This window comes from Pseudopodoces humilis, chromosome 3 (assembly GCF_049639895.1).
Source record: "Pseudopodoces humilis isolate 2021_Gansu_Grassland_sample_001 chromosome 3, ASM4963989v1, whole genome shotgun sequence".
Taxonomy (NCBI): Eukaryota; Metazoa; Chordata; class Aves; order Passeriformes; family Paridae; genus Pseudopodoces; species Pseudopodoces humilis.
This window is the reverse complement of record NC_142202.1, coordinates 17,926,912-17,948,042: the sequence shown is the minus strand read 5'-3', so window position 1 is coordinate 17,948,042 and position 21,131 is coordinate 17,926,912.

The window sequence follows — 21,131 nt, the reverse complement described above, 5'->3', positions numbered from 1 at the left end:
GGACATGCTGTGGTAATAATGCAGTTACTTGAAGCACATTGAAGACACAAATATCTCTGTGGTTTTTTATTTGCTTCCACTCTTTGAGTCATTCTGAGAAACTTCACAAAGCTGTGCACATTCCAGTTATGGCCAAAGCATGATGCACTCCTCACTGCACACAAATAGCTTTACTCCAGAAGGCTTCAGTGTGGGCTGAGAAATTCGCGTTTTCCAGGCTCTGGAAAATGCGAATTTGAAGCACATTGTAATGGAGAACTTTGTTTCACGTGTATAAAAGAAGAAGAAAGACAAACATTCTTGGCACAAAGAGACAATTAAAAAAAATGGGGAAGTGGCTACTCTCAAGACTGAAGCACTTCTGTCATAACATGTGCTGCTGAAGTCACCAAAATGTGGCAGTGGTGATGGTGTGGCTTTGTCCTAGCTGGGGAGAGACTGTTTGAGAGTAGTATTTTAAGCATTTATTACAAAATCATAAGCATAGCCAAATCCCTCAGAGGATTAGGGAAATTAGTTAGTGAAAAAACAGCTCAAAATAATTTTACATCCCCCAATTTTGAAAATCAAAGAATGGATCCAATGAAATTAATTTCCAGAAGTCCTCAAGAACAATGTGGCATTGGAAAGGAGTTGATTCTGCCCTAGAAGATTCAAAGACAGGAGAAAAGCAGATCCAAATATCTTCAAATAGAGCAAACCACCAAAGCAATAAACACAATTTAGTTTATATTGCTTAAATACTTTATTTTTTCCCCTCTGGAGGCACTGTGAAGCAGCTGTCTATTTAGTGACCAGAACTGTTAGATTATAGATCCAGATCTGCACAGAATCAGCTGCCAAAGGCTTCCTGATGCCTCAGTTTACTCAAGGCCACAACCCACCCCCCCTCCTCCCAAAGCAACCCATAAATATATCCAAGAATCATGAGTAAAGTAATCAGCACAAGCAGAGGTGCCCATGATCATTACTGAAAGACAGCACTTTTGTTATGATTTACTGAGGTCCACTGGACTCTTCAAGTTTAGTCAGAGTGTGCATTAGAGGTCTGACCATGCCTGCTCCTGCTCCAGTCAATCATTTGGGCTTTTTCTAGCTTTCCCAAGAGAAGCTGCTAAACACTTCCAACAAAGTCTGACTCTTCCCTCGCTTTTCTCTGAGCCATCCATCTTCCAGCAAGCTCCATGCTGATAGATCCCTGAGGTCATCCACAAGCCCAGAAAGAGCCCAAGGCAGCCATGCAGATACAGGAATCTGCCTGGGGAAGGTAGGATGGTATTATCACAGGATGAGGCCCTCACAGGTCATTTAAAAGACCAACTTGGGGGCTGCCTTTGAGTCTAAAAGGAAATGCACTCTTGTGTAGGCAGGTTAATATTGGAATTTGCAAAGGAGCTCGATTCCCCAAACCTTATTGGTAGCAGTGGTAAGTACCACACAGTATTTCAGTGGAAACCCCTGAAACCTCTTCAGATAACAAAGCCCAAGAATAATTCTCAGTGCTTGCTGGAGCAGGCCCAAAAGCTGAAATAAAGACCTGACCCCTGTGACACACACATGTGACCCATTCCTCTGACAGCTTGTGGAGGAAAGGGCTGGAGGTATGGAGCACGTCAACACTTACCTAGATTTGGAGGGCAGGGTGCTTTCCCATAAGCAGAAGGAAGTGTTGGAATGTGTTGTTGCTATGTTTTTTAAGTCCTTTTGAAACTGTGGCCCTAAGGAAATGAGGAAATGCAGAGGATGAGGTTACATTGTTATTATTATTTCACATTTTTTGAACACAGGATTATATGGCTGGATTCATATTATATTAGCTTTCTAAATCTTTAAAAACACAAGGCCTACAGTGCACACTCAATGCTTTTTTCATTAAATTAATGTATTTCTATTTTAAAAAAATCCTGCCTATCTAGCAAGCATTCTTTTTTGCTCTCTCTCTTTCTCATACTCCTTGGAATACTCTTGTATGAAAATACACATGTGTAAACTTTTATAAATGAAAAATCTAATTTTTGAGTAATAAATCAGTCTTCTCTGCTTTCCTTAATTTTTGACTTGATGTTGACAGCCTCTCTCTGACCAGGTCCCCCAACACCCTCACACAGGGAGCAGCCATTGCCTTAAAAACAAGTGTGATCAGTCCTTTCAGACATCCAAATGGCTATCCTGTTTTCCAGAGATGTACTTTCCACACAGGAATGTGTTTCCAGGTGCTTCAAGAAGTAAGAAAGGCAGTCTCCACGTTTCCCCTGAGACCAGGAGCCTGAACCTCCATCCATATATATCAACTTCCATGATTATCAGGTTTGTTGAATACAGTGGAATTGTTCCTGAGTTATGCCACTCTCAGGAAGATCAGAGAAAGGCTCATTAGGCTTGCTGTTCCCTAAATCCCAGCACAAGAAAGATTATGATATTGCAACCACAAGAAACAATATCTTTGCCACAATGACACCGCAGTGTCTCTCTCCTTCTGATATTTTTTTTTACTGTAGCTGTTAAACCTTTCTATACTGATTTCTAAAATAGTATCTTCATATATGTATTTATTTTTTTAACAAAAGTTTTGTGTGTGTTTTGTAGTGTATAGTACATAGAAGAAAAGTGTTGAAGAATCATCTCACTAATATTAATTAGCCAATCTGGCACTGTTCCTCTTCTATGGAAGACCAGAGTTGGTTGACTGACTTAAAACATTTCAATGCTGTTGCTGTGTCTTCAGGTATCTGCAGGGATAAATGGAAATGACAAAATACATCAGGTCTTCTGACAGCTGGCCTGGGGTTGTTAGAGATCATCACTTGTCTGCCCTCTGAGGTACAGGCTTGTTTGGCAAGAAGCCTTGCCCCCTTGAATATCCCTTTTCCTTCCTTTCTGACTATCGTCTTATCCTCCTGATAGCTGTATTTAAACCTGATCTTACTCCTTTTCTCCCCTTCTCCACTTGCCAGGATTCTCTTTGCATCACTATCAAATTTAAATTTTCTGACAGCTTACCATCCATCCTGGCAGAAACACATATCCTCAAAAATCACCTTTTTCTTCATCAATTTTCACAGATGAGTGAGTGCAAACTAGTTGATTTCTAGCTGCCATCACAGTATTTCCTCAACAATCCTTAGGCAGACACTTTTTTTAAAACACCGAAATTGTCAGGAGTATTTCTAGCTTTCAAATAACTGTCCAGTACAACATGTTGTGTCCAAAACGCCACAGTAAGATACAATCCATGTTGCTGGAACATGAACTACATGCACAAATCAAATGCTCCTGCCCAGCAGAATTTCATCCATAATAAATAGGAAATTTCCTAACATCTAGAGGAATCACTTCTCCACTCTGCTACTCCTTGAACAGCCACTAAATAAACTCCTCGACTCATCACTGTGAGCTGAGCAGAGAGGACAGCCCAAGCAGCACTGGAGTGCGATGCTCTGCCAAGCACCCTTTACTCTGTGTCACAATGGCCTCTAGTGGATTAGCAGCAATTGACAGACAGTTGCATCACCCACCCCCACCTAAATTTCCTTTACGGTTTCCTTCAGGGTAAAGGGAGGACACCATGCTGACATGTGCACCTGCTGCATTTAAAGTCAGAGCTGCAGCAGGGTAGCAACAGAAAGAAAACTGCTGTCTTCTCCCCTATGCTTTATCAATATCCCCTCTTGTTTTATCAGTAGAGGATAACTGGCTTCTCAATGAAAAAGGAAAAAAAAAAGAACAAATTCATTTCTAACAGGCTTATTTGTTTTTGACCTCCTGCTGTTTTTAATGTCCTCTGATGCAACTTCATTGGTATTGCCTCTTTGGGTTTCTTAAGAACAATGAGCACAAATTGAAGAGATGAGGGAAAACTCAAAGGAGAATGTGTTTTGAAGTCAGCAGACTTTCACAATACTGCCTTTTAAAGGTTCTCTGTTGTGTTTGTGTAATTTATGCTTCCTGCTTCATAGAACACACTGCCTTATCACTGAAGTTTTTGTGCTGCTATTTGTCTGGTAATGGCAGGGCAGGAAAAGTGTTGCCAGACACAGAAATCTTGGACTTCTACCTGTTAATCTTCCTTTCAGGAGTCAGCATGGACTTGTTTTTTAATAGCGATTCATCCCTCAGAGGCACATTTGGGCTAAAAAGCAAGGACCAGTAGATGACCCAGGGTACAACCAGCACCATTCCCACCTCCAGAGGGCTGTCACAAGAGTAGCTGAGACTGAGCATGAACAATCTTGAGGAACTTTCTAATATGGGTTAGGGAAAATAATGACAACTTTTCAGAAAGAAAAGTCAAGTGAGCAAGCTCCTCTTTGTCAGGGTCCAAACTGATCGGCTATGGCCATGAGGAAGGTTTTTCTCCCCTCAAAATGTAATATGACTTTCCAATGTACCTTGTGCACTTAGAGAGAAACAGAGAAGAGAAACACTGGTTTTGTTTTTTTTAAAAAAAGTATGCTTTATCATTAGCTTCACTGAGGTCGTTGAAAACATTAATCAGTCTTCTTGCAAGATAACAATGTGACTGAAAGAGAGCTAAGCTGCTGCTTTTGCAGCATTGTCTCCTTTCTTTGGCTGTGGGGTATCTCAGCTTGTTCTTAAAGGTTTAAGGTACAAGCCAAGGTGAAGTATTGTCCTCTGAAGAACTGTGTATGGTCCCTCCTACAGCACTTCCACAGAGATCAACAGCAGGGATTTCTTATGGGTAAATTGGCCACAAAACTGGAAGAGGGAGTAACTGCTTTCTTTAGGAACTCCTGGAGCTTGGTGTAGTTTATACCTTGTAGGCATACTCAGGTAGAGCTCAGTCTTGTGCAAAGACGTGTGCATTGTTCAGATTCAAGGAATCACCTACAGAAAAAGTCAAGCCCTTAAGGAAAATGACTTTTATCTTGGCTTCAGGAGCATGGAAGTGTTAACAGTGCACCAGCAACAGCTCCTGTTCCACAGTGGTGGTGTGTACTTGCTTTAGCACAGATATTCTTTAGCTCCAGACATCTTGGCACATGAGGGCCCTGGTGTGAGTCAGTGCATGGACCAGCATCTGGACTCTGCAAAGAAGGCTGCCATGCAGCACAACTCCTTTAGACACCTCAGATTGCTTGGAAATGAGAGAAGCTTAACTACTTTGAGCAGTTATGCTCCCATGTTTGGCTGTTTTGCTATTGAGACGTGTTCTGTGCTCTGCTCTACCAAGGAAATAAATAACTAAAACCTTTATTTCCTATCAGAGGGCCTCCACAGCAAAAGGATAGAAGAGAAGAAACAGAAAACACACAATACAAAGGCAGGCTTGTGTCTTTTCTGAATATTTTCATTATTTTCCCTGTGGGGCCATTGGGTTTTTACACACAGCACTAGCACATTTCATTTTGACAACGAGTCAGACTTTCCAAGTCACTACACCTTTCACAACATACTGCAAACTGTCAGTGTGGTAACTTCCTTAAGTTTAATAAAGTTACCTTACGAAATCTTTTGACAGAGCTGGCCAAGAACAAACAAACAAACAAACAGACAAACAAACCAAACCAAACCAAACTAAACCAAACAACGAACCAAACAATCAACCAAAAAACAAAACAAAAACAAACAAATAAAAAAAAAAAAAAGAGAAAAAGAAAAAAGGGGAAAAAAGAGGAAAAAAGGGAGAAAAAGGGGAAAAAAGGGAAAAAAAGAAAAAGGCAACTCAAGAAATGAGAGGAGTCCCTAATGAAATGTGATACATGCAATCTGGTAAATTCTGAGAGGAGAAGGAAGAGTTGTGTGCTGATAAATGGTGCAAACTTCTGGCTAAGAGTACATTTCTGCAGGCTAGACTCAGATAACTGGCTCAGTTTTCCAGCAGACTGATTGGCCCTGCAAGCCACAGGTAGATCACTAAGCTTGTGAAATCCAGGCACTAAATTTGAGCCTAAATAAAGTTCCAGACCAATATGTTCTAGAAGACTCAATTAATTGTTATTTGAAGCCTAAATCTCTGGGAGGTCTTTTTGCACAGACCAAGGACTGCTTCCAAACACCCATTTCGAAAAATTCAAAGTCAGTCTACTTTGTTTCAGGGTAGCCACATGATGAGCATAGAGAAGTGTCTTACCACTCACTGTACAGCTGAAGAAATTCCAGGATAACAGTGACCAAAATGAAAGCATGCCTGTCAGTGACTAAAAGCAGAGACACCCACTTAGACCAGATTAAAAAACATATATAATTTAAGGATTAGCAGGCTAGCAGAGTTGGAAGGATTTCAAGCACTTTACTGGGCTCAGGAGGAAATCTCTTTTAATATTCTATGTCATTCAGAAGTAGTCAAGGATTAGTGGTTTCAGAGGAGCAGGTCAATACTGATGCATGAAAATGCTGAGGAAGGTCAGCACTGTTTGTCCTGGGTGCTGTGGAAAGAAACAGGTATTGCATCTTTATCTATACTGTTTGAAGACACAAAAAAGAGTATGTAACAGGAGAGAGTCCTTCTGACAAGCTTTGTTTAAACTGGAACTTTGTTAATTTACAGATGTCTATGCTGAGAAAATCTGCTGCCTGCTATTCAATGTCTTTTTTTATGTTCTTTCATTTTTTTTTTTTCTGTAACTTTGTGTAGATTATCCCTACACAAGAGATTGTCTGGGGTAATCCACATTTTGATCACTTAAGGACTGATCTTGTGCCAGATCTGCTGTTGCCTTCAACAACAGCAGGTCCAGGGCCCTGTTCATTAAAAGCTAATTGAAAATTTTTAGCAATGAGGAACTTTAAAACAAACAAACTCAGTCTTAGGAACAGTACTTGAGGTTGCTAGCAAATTAAATATGGTTTTGGTTTTTTGGAAGTTTTTGTTTTGTTTTCAGTAATGGAAACAGCAGGGCTTGGTAGGCTGCTTTTTCTGGTCTTTGACTGGGGCTGATTTTGCTGAAATAAAAAAAGTATGCATTTTTTCAGAGAAAAAGAAATCTAATTTCCTGAACAGTTCTCTAAGTGATTGCAGATCCTGAACTGGACTAGAGAAAAGCCCTTTGGACTAGTCAGGCACAAGCAGAGAATTGAGCCATCCTCCTGATAAAGTCCACTCAGACCTTGGCAGGTGGTTTGTGTACCTGGAAAGCAATCCCGCACTCTCAAGATATTTTATGTACCAGCAAGTGAAACCAAGAATACCATGGTTCTTTAAAAGTCTTGTCCTTACATTTAGTCTCCATTGCAGTAATACACACTAGGAGGAGGAGGAAGAAGAGGCTAACGGATGAGAACCTATGAAAAATGGCTCTTAAGAGGGCATCACTGAAGGCTTGATTCTGTGCTGCTGAAGTTAGCAGGAATCTAACTGAGGGAGGCACTAAAATCATGATCAGCAAAGTCAAATTTCACTGTGCTCAGGAGGCAGAGACTTACTAAATCTGGAGGAAAGGTAAGGGGAAGGATGTAGAAGAAATTATATGAGTTTCTGAGTAAAGTATAGCCCTTATTTTGCAGCTCTGCATTACTTGAATCTATGCATTTATTTAATGAAAGAGAAAAGCTGTGAGTAAAAAATAAGGTGAGACAGTTTTCACATCTGCAACCATCTGATGGCAGGTTTGGTCTTCAGCAGCTGCTTTTTGAGGAGTTTTAAGTCCATTCCCAATTTCTAGTCACACATCTTCCTTTTGATGCCTTTCTACAGCTTGCTGGCAATGACAGCACAGGCACTGAAAACTCCTGGGGGTTGGGATGAGTTCCCTTGGCAAGCAGTGAGTAAGATGGATTTTGTGACCACAGCCATTTCTGTGAGCAACTCTGACTTTCTGTGAGTAAAAGGAGTCACAATTTTGCTATTTAAGCAGCAATGAATAGGCTGCCTGTGTACCAGCTGGTTGATATTTGAACAATTAGACTCTGTATTTATCTTCTTTACTAAACTCGATCATACTGAATATGATGATAAATTAACCCTGATGAAGTATAGTCTCATTTGTTAAAAGCTTGTTTTAAGCATAGAAACACTTTTGTCAAATGCTCTTTAACCATAGGGCTGAACTCCCAAGCTAGCAATATTTAAGGAACTTTACTTTCCCCTGTTTTTTTTTAATCAATATCCTCTATTTATCATACTTATTCCCATGGGAAGGACCTAGTTTTATAACTTCAATTTAGCATAGAAGATCACTGCTTTTGAAGCCAATGTCAAGGCATGATAGAAATGTGACATGATCAAGCTGTTATTCCACATGACACATAATCATAACTGCTGCTGTGGTGATAGTACTGGAAACAAGGCAAAGAAGACAGAAGATAGCTGCCTGGGGACTATTTGTTACTGTGTGCAAGCTTCCCCATCATGTGGTACAGAGCCCACAGATACTGCTCTGATGGAACTCTATCAAGAGTTCTGCTAGGTAGATACTGAGACAAAATCTGACACTCTAAAATATATTTTCCATTGGTTGGCTCTAGACACCTTCAGCTTCCCCATGTTAACTTGTACTTTCCACTTTGCTTTACTAATCCTCTTATCTTCCTCTTTTTTTATCTAAATGAATCCAGTCCATGACACTGAGATCTGGCCAGATGGATTAATTCAGGAGGACGTGAAACTATTTTGCTTATTTGTGTGCAAAGGTCTCTGTCCATAAATTAAAACCCTCTAAAAGAAGCATGTGCAAACACATATGCTCTTGCACACACTTATGATTTTTCACACCCTGTATAAGAGAATCTCAAGCACTTTACAAATCTTTAAGAGTGCACTGCACTCCCTTAAAATGAGTAATGACTGAGAACACATTTGTAGGACCTCAGTTTGGCCTGCATCACACATCACATTTCCATGTCTGCTCTAGGAATTACCCAGTGGGATTCAAGAAGTTAATTTAGTTTGGTAGTCAATACAGCCAATTGCTAGAAGATGATCAATTAGACCTTTTGAAGTATAAAGAAATGCAAAGCACCAATAATCTTTATTCCTTCTATTACTTTTTAAAATTATTATTTCTTCTTTGTGTTTCTTGTACTAGCCTTTCTCCTCTAAACTGCACGGTTCCAACCTTTTCAGCCCTTCCTATTTGGAAGTCTTCCAGTAATCACTGTCCTCCTTTGAATAATGTATGCATGTTCAGCATCAATTTTAAATTTATTATGATGTGAAAAAAAGATAACATTTATTTAAAAAAATATTAAAAACATATTAGTTTGGTATAGAAAGTCAGTATTTATAGGGCATGCTGCAGAATCCCGTAGGAGACATGAACTGAGGGAGGGCAACATTAGCAGCTGGATGTTGTACAAACCATCACTCTTTCAGAATCAATTTATTAAATACCTAATTGATGACTTTTAAAAACCTGGAAGTAAATATTTGCCTATAGAGCAACAGAGGAAATCTGCAATAGAGTCTGAAATAGATTTCCAGTCTTTCAATTCCACTGCTCGCTGTTTCTCCAGAGCATTTGCAACTCTGAAAGCCCAGAGACAAACTCCAACATAACTCCATTTCTTACATGGCAGCACTTGAACAGAGAACCAGTCTCTTCAGGACAAAATAAAGATGGGACATGATGGTCCAGTACATCTGAGCCTAAAATGGCACCATATTTTTTTGTTAATATTTTTTATCTCAAACAAAAGCACAAATGGGAGACTAGCTCAGTTTTTAATTACTTCCAGGATAGTTCCATATCATCAGAATTGGTGGAAAAATCCTTAAGAATAAGTACAGAGTTAAAGTGACATATTTATGAGGTGAAAAAACCAGTGGAGAAACTGCCACAGGGATCTCTGTTTATTAGCTAAGTGTTCTCACGCTCTCATGGCACCTCACATTCAGGACTCACTCTGGGGAAAACCCCAATTTGGAATCATGATGCACTCCTGCCTTTTACCAGAAATCAATTTACAAAATCTTGCATCCAAGATAAGCCTTTTTTATTGTTCTTCTTGGACTCAAGATGCCCTAGGGACTTCAGCAGGTGTTTATTCCATAAATGCGAGGAACTCCTTCATATTAAATTTGGAGGGAAAGATCACAATAGAGCCAAAATCAAGAAAAAGTCAGGACAAATAAAGCTAAGGTTGACTTACAGGGGAAATGTACTAAGAAAGATAGAAGTGGTGTAACCCTAAGTACTAATAACTGCACATAAACCAAATCAGAGTAGATTTAAGAAGTTGGGCAGCATGAGAGCTTTGAATGGCACAGATGGACTTGCATGTCATGTTTCAATCTGGTAGACCAAATGATATTTGTTATTGAAAGTAGTTCTAGGAAGCAGCTTTGTAGGAGAGTAAAATTCAGATGTGGTTTCTACATGCAGCTTCTACACCAGTGTCTTCTCATTCCTGCCTATGTATGACCACTGCTGACCTTCAGTGCAAGAACCATCTGTGTTTTTGTGAGGTACCACTTCATTTATGCACATCATGTTACCATGCTTTAGGGCCATGTGGTACAAGGTTCTAGGCATCAGGAGAATTGAGGCCATTCAGCATTTTGTAAGAGAGAGTGCTAAAAGTGAAAAGTTAGTTTTTTGCCAAATGGCAGATAGTAAATCTATGTTAGAGAAGCAGCCCTGCTCTCCTTGTATTCAGAAAACTTTGAAATCAGCCCTTAGTTATGCTACATGCAATATGCACTCATGTTTAGATACTTAACATTTGAATGCAAAGCAGGATGAGGTAAATATTTATATCCACTGCAGTGCAGAAGTGTGAGTAAATTCCTACCCCAGAATCTGCCTTAACGACCCTTCTCATGTCACTTGACATTTCTTGCCCTATTTCTTCACCCTAAAGCACTGCAGATATTCCTTTTCACATCACTTGCATTGGTGTAAATTACAAATTTACCACAAAGGTCTGTTGCAGTGAGAGAAGCATCAATTTCCTCATGCATTTGTTACTCCACCTCCTAGATTGTCTCTGCTTGAAAATTTAAAAGAGAAAAATTACCCTTTATTTTTACTCCCAAGAAGCCTGACAAGTCACTAATGAAGGGCAAAGTCAAGGGGCCAAATGAAGGTCTTATTAGGAAAGACCTGTGGGGCAAAAGTAATTTTTTTTCCTAGGGAAAAAATACATCCCTGAGAAATAAGGATTTCAGAGGAGTTTTGTTGCTCATAGCGTTCCTTTCTGATGAAAGGCTATCTTTCCAGCAGATGTGCTATGAGGGTTGGTGAAAAGACTTCATATCTCTCTTACTTAACAGCATTTTAATGTACATGAATAGGTAAAAAAAAACATTTCAGATTATGATGGCTACATGTTTTTGGATAAAACAGATGGATAAATCTCTTGAGTCTGAGCTTGATCTTCCATCAGATTCACACTGATATCAGTGGAGCTACCTCTGTTTTTTGCCAGAAACACAGTCACATAACTGTAGCCAGAGGTCTGGAAAAAAAACCCTGAAAATTTTCAGACAGAAGCTAAATTCATTCTCTGGCCCATATTTCAGTTATCTTAGCTTTCACAGTTGTATTTGGATGCCTCTTGCTTTCCATTACTCTTAATGCCCTACAGTTTAGTAGTAAGAGGAACCCTCTGTAGTCCCCTGGCCTGATGTCAGATCTGCCTTGGCAGTGCCCCCTCCCTTGTGAAGCACATGAGCTGAAAGAAGGTTGTGGAGATGACAAGAGTGGATTTAGCCTTGAGATCAAGGCCATAAAATGAGAGTAAGGCACAAGATTGTGGCCAGTTTATAAACAGAGCAGAAGGAAGGCTGGGCAAAGAGAACAGTGACTGAGGCTGAGCTGAAGGAGCTCCAGCACTTGCTCACAGCATTGGTGCCTTGCATGGGTGTAGAGCACCCATGGGGACCTCCTGGAAGCACAGCACCTTGTAGGATTATCTGCCCTGCCTCTTAAGGCATTCTCAAGCCTAGCTTGCAGCCTTGGACTTCAAGTGGTTCTCCAATACTGGAGTGGCATCGTTCAGACTTGTAGGAGGAGAGTGCTCATGTGGTGGGTTCTTTATTCTTACATCACTTCCCTCTTGGCCTGGCATATCCACGTGAGATAGTGCCATATTTTGTTCATCCCTTTTCAAGTGGCAAATCTCTGGTAGATCTAGCTGCATAAGTACACATATCATTTGTAATGAAATCATATTTTCCTATAACTTCACCAGAAACTTAGGTTCACTTTTAGCGAGAACTGAAATTTTCATATCGCAGTCTCTTTTAGTCTTCTTTTTCTCTAATAACTGTTCCCCTATATGTAAGTTCAGGAGGAATAAGTTCCACAGCATACAGGATTTTTTTTTTATATGAGTGCAATTTCTTACATAATGGTGCAACTCAGTAAGAAGAAAAGATTTTTTAAGAAGAAGATAAAAGCTACTGCATAAAAGATTAATTTGCACAAATGTTTATCATCTGGAATATCATCTGTCTTTCCCTTTTTTTTTAATACTTTCAGTGCAAACAGATGTCTAAGGAATCCCCCTTTTTTATAGTTTTTAGCAACATGTTATAGATATTCTATGTGCAGTGAATGGAAGAAAAGCAAAATTGACTTTTGGCAGCTTCAGTCTATCAAGTTCATAAACTTTACTGTGTCTGTCTTGTCCAAGATTAGAGACAACCTGCTCCAAGTCAGTTTCCCATTTGCACTTAATTAGGGAGTTCATTTTAGAGGTCAATGAAAAATAGCAGAGTATATTTTCATAGTAACTCTCCACACAATAAAATTATTTCTCAGGCATTTGTCCAATTTTCTCTGGAACAAGGGCAAAAAAGTGGGGACATAAAATAGAGTTATTGGATACCTTATCTGGAACTACCCAACACGTTGTCCATTATCCAAGGAACACATAGTACATTCTGGATCTGAGGAAAGAAGCCAAACATTGCATCTTTGCAGACAATTTTCCTATCCACAGAGCTTCATTTTCTTTAACAACTGGGATAGATATTCTGGAAATGTTCTGAGAGGTAGGAGACAGTCTGCACAAAGAGTTCCTCAGTATCAACCACACTTACATATATTCAAATTGCTGTGGGTAACAAGGTATCCTTGTGGGAAATGCTGGAAGGGTACTTGGATTCATGAGGAAGCATCAGTGAAGAGAGTGTTGAACAACACAGAGCTGTTTCATGCTGCATCAGGGTTCTGGCATTGTTGGTGGAAGGAGGAACAGTTGAAATGATGCCCATTAGCCACTTCATAAAGTTCCTCAGAGGCACTTTCAGCATGAACTTACTGCTATCAAGCAGATGAGATAGTGGCCAAATTTTGAAGATGTGCCTGAACATCTAAGAGAGTCTAAGGGTGCATTGATTTTGGATTTTGTAGGGTGTGAAATGTCTCCTTAGAGGAAGACATTCTCAGCAGAAACACAGATTCTATTCACACACCCTGTCAACAGAAGAAACAACAGAGAGCAGAGACTTGATGTGAAATACCTTGAATTTGATCTGGGTGTGGGGCAAGGAATCAGATAATTTGTGCTCTGTCATAACCAATGACTGAGTGGTTACAGATTCACATACATGGAAGTATGATTTCTTGGATCAAAATTTGGCCAGGTAGGTACAATCTTCATTTCTCTACTGTGGTTCTTGTAACCATGAAGAAAGAAGGAACAAACTGAGAAAAGCCTATAGCCTGTTGGTAAATGGAACACTTGAGCAAAATTAGGTTATCATTTTCATATGTGCCATGCCTCGACATATGAATTATGGGTATTTTTGGCATTGCAGGAGATGCATTTGACCTGTGCAGAGCATGGAATCGCATAATCACAGAGTGGCTCAGGTCAGAAGGGACCACAGTGGGTCATCTGATCCAATCTGCCTGCTCAAGCAGGGCCATCCCAGAGCACAGAGCACAGGATTATGGTTTGTGAATATCCCCCGTGAGGGAGACTCCACAACCTCTCTGGGCAACCTGTTCCAGTGCTCGGTCACCTGCACAGTAAAGTCAATTAATAAATGCTCAGACAGCCTGCACAATATCCACATTACTGACTTCTGCTACACTGAACATGCTACAAACACATTTACTTGTCATTTTAGACGGCATTCCTTTCTTAAGAACTAGTTTTTATGCCATACAAGGCACGAATCTTAATTAATTTTGGGCCTCATGTTTTGTCTCTTTACAAAGACCTTAGATAAATTTCTAGCTACCTAGAAGGATGTGAAATGTAGAAAGAAGTATAACTCGTACTACTGTCTCAGGGTCCTGCCTGACAATGATTTGCTCCAAAATGGAAACACAATTATAAATACAGAAATTCAGCAGCAAAGGTCTCAAAGATGAATCACTCAAAGGCAACCAAATAATCTGAGTAACTTATTTGGTGGTTCCTTTATTTTTCCTTTTCTTAATTTTTTTATTTTATTTTTTTATTATTATTTTTTTGTTATTAAGTAGAGCACAACATAGTAGTTTTATTTAGGACACCGAATCAAGGCAGGCCATAGCAGTTGTAGGTGGTTCCCTAAATCATGTTTAATTATCTTTTTTGGCTCAACATAATTCCTTCTGAAGAAAGGAAAAAAGATGTAAAGAGTGGTTCAAATAATCTTGCAATGCTGTATCACATTTCAGATAATTTACACTCTTAGTCATGTTCAAGCAAACAGACATTTCAGATTGATCAATGCAGTAATTGAAACAGCAAAAAATAACTGGAGGTTATTTTGTCAGCAATAATGTTCTTTATGAAACTGAACAGTGATGTCTTAAAATGGGATGTATCCAGGGAAAGCAAACTTCCTGAAAATGTTGTAGCCATTACTTTAAAATAATATTATTTAGCTCTCATGCTCTATCCCTAGTGGGTTTTCAATTCCCCAGAAAACCTTCTTTCCAACACAACTTTGATCCTGGTCTCAAAACCCTGACATTTTCATTTTGCCAAGACTGGATATACAATGGGCTAGTCAAAAATAGAGCTAGGTGACCCAAATTGGTGCAAATTGGTACTGCTCTATTGCCCTTTACAATGATTTACAGAAGACAGAGATCTGGCTGAAAGTCTCTCAAAACCTGGCTGCTCTGCTTTGCTGTTTCATGTAAGCACTTATTTCAGTTTTAGTCTTACTTCCTAAGGAAATGGAGTTTATGCAATTGTGTTCTCTGCGTGTGTTTGTGGATGTCAGTGCATGAGTGAGTATTTGCTTGTCTTTCCCATCAATTACTTTGGAATCTGGCAATTCAATTCAATAGAAACTGCAGAGGACAGAAGGTCTAAAGGAACAAAACTCCATGCTAGTACTCTTACTGAGGAAAAGTTAATGACCTGAGTCGTAGTAGCATTCAAAAAATTTACACTGACAAGGGCTCCTTGGACTTGACTCCATCAATTCTGGACCTCTTGGAGACACTTTTTCAACTAAGTGGGTTTTCCACATCAAAACTTGAGCGTTCAAATCTCAGTTCAACCCTATTTAACCAGGCAAGTGCTTCTGAAGAGCTTGGTAAGCCTGGTTTTCTCTATTTGCATCAGAGCATATGTACACTAATTATCTCATCTGGCTGAATTATTTAATCCTCACCTGGAATTCACAGGCTTAGCACCCCCATCAAAGCTGTTCCCATTTCTTCTAGCTGTTGAACAAAACAAAATCAAGCACAGCATTTCCCAAGGTTTTACATTCAGTTGCACTTATTTGCTTTTCCTCTTGCCAAGGGTCTCAGACAGAGTGAACATACAGCAAAGGGAAAATTGTAGATGATAATTCACAAACAACCTCATCAAACTATCTTCATTATTCATGTAAAAAAGTAACAGTATAAAATTCTAACTACTGTTGAGTCTTTGTGACAGATGAAGTTATCCTTGTGGGAGGGAGTGCTGTGCAGAGGCAACAGGCTAATTGCTTAATGGACTGATGCATTTAGCAAGAGTGAAAGAAAATTGGAAAAGAGAACAATAAAAATAATGTGAGAAAAAAAAATCTTACCATTTGCCAAATAAGTAAATAATTAAACAAATAAGTAAATAAGTAAGTAAGTAAGTAAATAAATAAATAAATAATCTTTGTGGTTGCAAAAAAAAAAAACCCAATGCCACACCAAACAAAAACCAAGCTGTTGGTTAAGCTTTGTTTGATAAATGTGGAATGGGAAGTTATGACAGAATACAAAAATGGAAATGTAAGATATTGTGGAACAAATAATGATCTGGAACCAAACAGTAATCTGGTATGCAAGTGATGTATTTATGAGAGTCAAAAATCTGTGGAGAGGAAAGCAATTTTTTCTTCCTCATTGAAAAGAGAAGAACAGGTGGAGCTCTTCAGCAATCCTTTTTATTTACTTCATAAGACAGTTTATGTGAAGAAAACAGAGGGCACACTGACCCACAGTAGTACAAAAGGCTCTTTCCCTGTGTGCAAAGCTGATCCTTTCTGTATGTAGCAGCAGGTAATGACAAACTAAACCTTTCACATCCTGAAGTGCTTTGCTGAACTGAGAATGAGCATCCCATGGAAACAACCTTTAGATCAAGTGTATTTTCTTAACTTATTATGGACACCATTAAGTTAAGACTGAAGCACAAATTAGTCCACTTGTGATAACTGCCTGATCAGGAAATAGGTTTGCAGCGGCTGGACTGTGATCCCCCCTATTGAACTTACCCCTCTATTGATTTAAGCAAAACTTGAATAGAGCTTTTTCTTGCATAGCAAGACTTGCTGTCTGCTCATGGTGACCTCATCCATTTGGCAGACAGTTAAAATTTCTTAAAGGGCCTACAAGAATAGTTTTATGAGGTTGATTGTGAATTAGGATCATTCCTTTGCCCTTTGCACTCTGTTGTCCTATTTAGCTTGGGCCTCCTGTTAAGTATTGGACAAAAGGAGCTCAAGTCAGCAGAAAACCCTGGGAAGTGCTGTGCATGCCTTTCCTGCTTTCTACAGTCATAGGTCACCTGGCTGTTAGAGCTTTGTAGATGGAGCTATGCCTGCTAATACCAGATAAAGATATAGTCCCTTAAATCATGATGCAAAATTGGTGAATATAAATTTTCCTGTACTGCTTGACACAAATATAGGTACAGAGAAAAAACATGTGATCTATACTGGGATGTGTCAGGTAAAATTTTACTGAACCACTCTTCATATCCAAAGGTAACCTGTACTTTTACAGAAGATTCATTGTTCTCACTCTTCAGAAAGAGAAATTGAGACAGAGGAAGCTGAAATGACTTGTTCAGCTTGGTCTGTATGCAAGCAGCTCCTATTTCAGAAAGAACATAAAAGTTTGAGAATAAAACTGAATGCAAACAAACTGCAGAACAAGTATTCTATATCTCTTTTAAAAATAAAGAAATGCAGGCTAGAAGTGTAGTGCTTTAGCTTGCTTACTGGACAGCTAGACATTCTTAGGATGAGGAAGGTACAAATGATGCAGGTGTTTGCCTCACCTGAGCTGAGTGCTGAGAAACCTCAGGTCACTTTATTTTGCACCTGATTTTCTGGATAACTTTCAAGACCTATATTTGTTCAGCTCTGCAAACAGGGTTTGAAATTAAAGGCACCAAAATACTCAAGGATGTGAGTCTTCATCTCCCTGAATCTCAGCTCTACTGGGTGCAATTGACATAGTTACACTGCTGTACCTCGCAGTCATATCATGTTCAAATATATTAAAATACATTTTATTACCTTAGATTTGAAACCTAAAAGGAATTTCACATTGATAAGAGATTTGCAGGAGTGAAGGCACAATTTTCCACAGTTAGCCAACCATGGTTGGATATCTAAGGATCTTTCTTTAGCAAGTATTTAAGTGCACATTAACAATGCAGGGGTGCTTTGATGTGGCTGAGCCCCTAAGAAAAAAAATATTTGTCCAGATAATCCAAATTACTTGGAACAGCAAAACTGAAGTATAAATTGTCAAGTTTGGTGGACAAACATTCTTGCAAGATGTCTAATGCTCCCAGGAAGAGGAAGAAAACACACTGTTTCCTGTTGTGGTTATCCTCTCAAAGCAATGCAAATACTGTAGCAAAGTTGATAGCTTGCATAGCAAAATACATTGCACAGCAAAATAGACTCAGTTCTGCAGGAAATCTCTGAAATTCTCTGAAAGGCCTATTTAGACGAGAAAAGATAGGGCTTGAGTGAGTTAAAAATATACTGTGGAATGCAATCAGTGCAATGTTATTCATTTTGATATTAAACGAGATTTATTTGACAGTAACACCATATGCTCAGTGGTGCTGTCCACAAGATGACAATTCCATTTTGCAACAACTGTTGAAGTTCAAAAATTGTTTTCATTTGGCTTTGGAATAAAAACAAAAAAGCCTTTCAGATCTTTACAGAATGGAATTGCACTGAAACGGTTGATCTCAGATAAGAAACCCAGCCTTTTCTTTTTTAAGGAGTTTTTGCTTCTAATGGGTTCCTTGGTCACCCAAAGGAAGACAGGGGGAAATGGTCTCAAATTACAGTGAGGGAAGTCTAATTGGATATTGGTAAAAACTCTCCACTGAAAGGGTTGTGAAGCACTGAAACAGGCTGCCCAAGGAAGTGGTGGATTCACCATCCCTGGAGTTATTTAAAGGACATGCACATGTGGTGCTTACAGACATGGTTTAATGGTGGTGGCCTTGGCAGTGCTGGGTTAATGGTTGGATTCAATAATCCTAAAGGTATTTTCCAATATAAACAATTCCATAATTTTAAGGGGTAGGACCTTGGAAGAAGTTTGGATGAACTGGGGCATGGATAATATGTAACTTTTAAGAGGCCCTGATACTATTCAGGGGCATTGCTGGATGGAGTGTCAACCTGCTGAAAACATTTCCATCAGCACTAATATTTGGTTCTTAATACTACTAAGATTTTTTGTATTGATTAGACATGATTATAGTATGCAAGCTTTGTAGAGGATGACAAAGGAGCCCTTTTCTGATGGGAAGAAGAGAAACTGAGAATTTTGGCAAGAGGAGAGCTCTGGAAGCAGCTGAAGTGAACATGGCAAAAGTTGGGTGCCTACTGCTAAAATGTCCAGCACTGAATGTCTCACAGAGTCAGTGCTCAAAAACATCAGGACAGTTTTAGAATTCAGTGGACTAGAGGGATGCAGTCTTTTACTTACTCCACCTGAGGTTTTCTTTTACATCGATTGTAGACTGAGAAATGTAGGCAGAAAAATATACAAATACCATTTTTCCATTTAAAGAATGTGGCAAAATACTCTTTTTCTCATAGACGGTTGAAAACCTGGGGTTTTATCCAAAATACCACCAATTGTAAAAACTTCAGGGTTGGGGGGTATTGGAAAGAAGAAAGTTTCAATTAGGAAATGCTGCTATGACATCTTGTGGGGATTAGTTGCCTCAGGTATTGATTCATGTGAATGGATGTGCACATTCCCAACTGACTGACACTGAGCATTCCTCCTAGCCAGCAAGCACTCCCTGTCTTGAAGGAAGGATGTCATGGTGCATTGTGGCAGTCCTCCCTGAGGATGACATTGGTGGAAGTGTTTAGCTGGGACTCTTAAATTTTTGAGAAGATTGAGGCAGACAAACTCCTGTTCTTGTGAGCTGACAGTAACATTTCTTAGGAAAAGTTAAAACATTTAGCAGAAAGTATGCGTTGTGACAAAAAAAATAAAAAAATAAGTTAACATAAAATCTGCTAGTGAAAAGTGTGTTTGACAGGAATGATCTTTTTTAACCAGTTCTGCAAGTAATTGGAAGGCCCTTTGCCTGCAGATTTGTGTCCTTCCCCACCTCTCTGCTGCGCTGGTGTTGCTCCCAGTCAGACACAGGGCTCCCTGTTTCCCAGAGCACACACAGGCACACTTGCTGCCAAGCTTTTAGCCAGACCAGTTTGACAATCTTGGCTCCAGCTGTCTCAAAATTTGGCTCATATGGTTACTGGGCAGCAGCACTAGTGGAAGAGTGATACTTGCTTTGAACTGGCAGGTGACAAGAGCAGAAGTATTTGGCAAGAAAGGCCCCTTGTGGTGGGCTTGCGTGTGTGTGTGTTTTAATAGTGTGTTCAGTTCCTCAGCGAAGCACACAGACAGAGGAAGATGCCTGCACAGCCACCACACCCTGCTCCTCCCTGACAGGGAGCTGGGATAATGCCTGGCACAAGGACATCAGACAGAGAACACTGTCACCCGTACCCAAGGCAGTCCAGCCCTTGCAGGTGCAGAGAAGATGTGAAAACACAGTTTGGCTGGTGGAGAATGGGTGTGTGTGTCCCCTCAAACTGCCTAATAAATATATCCATCCAATTAAGAGGAACAATTATTCATTAACAAATCAGGTACTAAAAAATTACTCATTTAAGACAATCACTGCTACTTCCTCAGCTTTTCACTTCATTGCTGCTTATGCAAGTAAAAACAACAAACTAAATGGAGACCTTATGGGCACTGGGGACCAATTAATGCCACGTGACTTCCTCCCAGGCTTCCATGAAAATAACTGTATTATAATGGTCTGTGATATTAATATCAGCTTTGGGAAAGTTAGGCAGCAGCTCCATAGGGAAGGATGTAGCATGAGCAAGCACTCTGGAATGTGCAGTATTTGACAGAAGAGAAGTGGTATCTTTTTATAAGTTGCATCTCTTCTTGCTATTGAAACAGGAAAGTGAGCTAGAAAAATACAATTGCCTGAGGGAATCTGAGCAATTATTTTGGGGATACATTTCTAGTATCTGTTAGAATAAACTTCAGAGCCTCCCTGCTTTTAATACATTTATCAATCTACAGACTAAATAAAAGGATTAAATTCTGAGCTAAATTTAGGATCCTAAATTTATACAGCTTTGGAGTTCACTTTTCAGGTTTTGCTCTCTCAGAGCTTAAATAATTTTGAAGATTTGCTTATTATCTCATTACTGTGTGGAAGCCCATGGGATTCTTGCTGCAGAGTATGTGGCTCATGGCTGCAAAGAAGCAGTACCTCTGCAGATAAAACTTCTAAACTATGTGACAACAGCTTCACAAGATCTTATTTTGCTTCTTAGGCTGGTCTAGCTGGTTTGAAACATGGTTCTGCTTCTTCAAATTGCACCTTGCACTGAGACACGCAAGAGGTGGTATTTAATGCTCTGTTTACTTTGGTGATGTGCAGGTGTTGCAGAGAAGCCCTGGGTAGAACCTGTGGATGCCAGTGGAGGCACCCTGGTGTAAAAGCAGTAATCTCCCCATCTCAGTCTGCCCCTTGGACCCACACTTCCT